This window comes from Thalassophryne amazonica, chromosome 12 (assembly GCF_902500255.1).
Source record: "Thalassophryne amazonica chromosome 12, fThaAma1.1, whole genome shotgun sequence".
Classification (NCBI taxonomy): Eukaryota; Metazoa; Chordata; class Actinopteri; order Batrachoidiformes; family Batrachoididae; genus Thalassophryne; species Thalassophryne amazonica.
The window spans coordinates 9,821,116-9,824,565 of record NC_047114.1 but is presented as its reverse complement, the minus strand read 5'-3'; positions in this window follow the sequence as shown (position 1 = coordinate 9,824,565).

The following is a 3,450-nucleotide window of genomic DNA, read 5'->3' as shown; positions in this document are numbered from 1 at the left end:
TTTCTTTTTAAAAATGAGTATTTTGATACCATGAAAAGTCACCTACTACTGTATGTGGAATAAATTATCTGTTACATAAAAAACATAAATTATTTGTAAAATATATAAATAGTAGCGATGGACGTTTTTCACAGGATTTCCCAGCAATCCAGGGTTTTTACTTACTTGGTGAATGTTTCTGACTCATTTTTGATAGCATCAGAATCCATTAATGCTCCATACCCAAACAGTTGGTGGCGGTAATGCACTGTGTTGGTGTGCAAAATGCCAAAAGAAGAAGGGTTATTTTTATTTTCCTGGCGTGTGTGTGTGTGTGTGTGTGTGTGTGTGTGTGTATATATATATATATATATATATATATATATATAACACAGTGGTGACATGAAGAAGAAGATGAAGAAGGGTTATTTTTATTTTTCTGGCCTGTGTGTGTGTATATATATGTATGTATATATATATATATATATATATATATATATATATATATATATATATATGTATATGAAACAGTGATGACATTGGTGACAATTTAACAAAGTTTGACTTTCAACAAAAAATCTCGGTGGTGGTTGATTTTGGCTCTAAAATCATTTTTTTTTCTAAGAGATTGGAAACATCTACATCTTCATTGGCTCATCCAGCCATGAGATTAGATTTTTTTTTTTTTTTTTTTTTTTTTTTTTTTTTGAAGAGTCTAGAAGCTTCTCTGATGTTAAGGTCACATTGCTAAGTCTGTTACACATCTTTAAAAAGGTCAGTTTTTTCTCCTGGTTTGAAAAAGCTTTACTGTTAAAAACATGTAAGAACAGGAATGTGATTTTTGTCTTCCCTGTATAACATGTATATATTTGTGTCTGCTGTGTGTAAATGTGGTCTGATTGTAGTTTGACATGTTCAATGTTTAATCCTGACTAAAGGGATTTATTTTAATTTTAGTCCCAGAAAGTGTTTGAAATAATGTAAAGTAGAGCAGCTTCAGGTGGCGTTATGATAAACTAAAACTTCAGTGCAGCTTCATCAGACTGCTTAAACGGTGTTCGGCTTTCCAGGAAGCTTTTACTTTCTTATGTCATTTGTTTGACATTCAACAAATAAACCCAAAGGCACTTCCCAGAATCCTCTGCTCCTTTTTCTGTTTAGCCAGACAGTGACTGAGTTAATGAGAACTTCAGATGTTTTTATTTAACAGGACGAAAGGCAAAGCCAGTGGAGTCATGTTGGGGTGGTTGTGGCTCAGCGTTGTCAGGAGATGTTGGCTTTAGCATGATGCCACTCACTCATGCACACATGCTGTGACGTACCTGTGGTGATCAGTTATGTGCTGCTCAGTGACCGGAGCTGCCTGGCTTCACACCCAAGAAGTCCACCTTCGAGCACGTCCTAGCTCTAGTGCTTCTGTTTATCAGGCTGCTCTCTGGGACATCCTGAGAGTTTGTGGGATCTCCAACAACTTGCTGAACCTAATAGCCAACCTATACCCAGGTACTGAGTGCTGTGTGGAGTCTTTGACTCTTCACTGTGAATCCTGGTGTTCCTCAGGGATGTATTGTGATTCCTACTTGCATAGATTCTGTGTTGTGTTGTGGTTGTGGAAAGCAGCCTGACTGTGAGGAAAGGTTCACTTATCTCGACTTTGCTGTTGATGCTGCGATCTTTCCAGAATTAATGGATTATCTAATGGAAGTTCTTGAGGAGCTGTGTATGGAATCACAATGTCTGGGGTTGTAACTGTACATCTGTGTGCATGTATTTTTCCTCAATTGTTATATAATTGTTATGTAATTAAATGTTTTAAAACTGATAATACGATTAGCCACAGACTGCAGCTCCTTCCTGTTTGACAGCCGCTCTTTGTTGAGTCATTATTGAGTCCCTTATTGGTAATAGACAGTCGCACTGCCTGATAACCAGGAGGTGAAGGTAAGCAGCTAACTTTATAATCTACTGTCTCTTTTCTCTGTTTTTCTCAAGATTTAAAGCTAAACAAATACGGCGAAATACAACAAATTTGGACTCAAAGCACTTGAAAAGGATTTCTTTCTTGTGCCCAGAGGTACAGCCACAGTGTTTAACACGTACAACAAACAGCCACCGGGAATCTTAATCTGGAGGTTTGCTGGTCTGACATCTTAATCAGCTGCAACCTGACCAAAAAAATAATTTGTTTTTAGACTTTTTGCAAATGTATACAGATTGGTAACATCAGTGCTAACACAGAGTTCTGGTGATCCAGTTTCCTTGCTGCTTGAAGTAGATGTGACCATGCAGGGGTTCAAAGGAGACTGCGGTTCCCTATATGTAACTCACCATCAGTGTGAGTTCTGGGTGCTCTTCAACTTTAATCCAGGAGGATGGCAGAGTTTGGGATTTGAATAGGTTCTTTGGTCCACAGTCGGTTTTTAACTCCAGTTTGTCGTCTTGGACTGCATCCCCCATAAAAAGTAATTTGTTTTTTTTTTCAGTTTCTCATCCAGCTTTCCTCTCACTGGCTGCCTAATTTCATAGCCGCTAAAAGTGACCCTTGACCTTGCAAGAGAACCTTTGACCATAGAGAACGCTCTGTAATGGAAAGCTCCGCTCTTTCTCCCAAAAAATACAGCTGTTATCTATATGAAGCACATTTCAATAAAGACAATAAATACAGTTTTCACGCAAGCTATATTTATTCTTTAATATTGAATGCATTTTCAAAAATAAAGCCGTGAAAAAATGTATGCGCAGTGCGAACAGGGTTACGGCTGCTGGGCCAATGTGCAGAATTGCGTTAATTACAACCTACTAACACTCATAACAACATGAATGTGGATTTTCTTTATTCATTTATTTTTAAAATGTTTAAAATATCGGCTAGAAGGTTCAAAAGAAGAATACTGCTGGAGGTGACTGGAAGTCTGAGCAGACTTCTTCCTTCTAGTTCCAAGATTCTAGATTCTAGTTACAAGTTACTGTCCACTGAAGACATCGGACCAGAATGATTTTCCTTCATGTGACTGTCTGCAGTGAAGTAACAGCCCATGTTAAAATAAGACCTTCACCTCAGATGGAGAAGGTTCTATGTGACATCACTACTTTGATCCAGACTGAAATGTTCCTTTCTGATTGGTTACATTTGTGTTTGAACATGTGGGTGTGCACGCTAAACATTGTACTGTCATGATTCACTACGACACATACAACTGATGTGTTACGTTACTGAATTATTTAGCAGAGATTACAGTTCTCTGTTATTTCATGGATTTTTTTTTTTTTTTTGAACAGCAGTAACTACTGTAATTTTTTTGTGTCTTCTGTTGATCTCTGACCGGGTATCATACCATTTTTGCACAATTGGAACCAAACATCCATCCCAAAGTGATCAACAGTGCAGCCTGACGTGTCAAATTGCAGTGAAATAACAGGAAACATGACCGAAACACCATCAACAACACACACACACACACCACGTCCCTG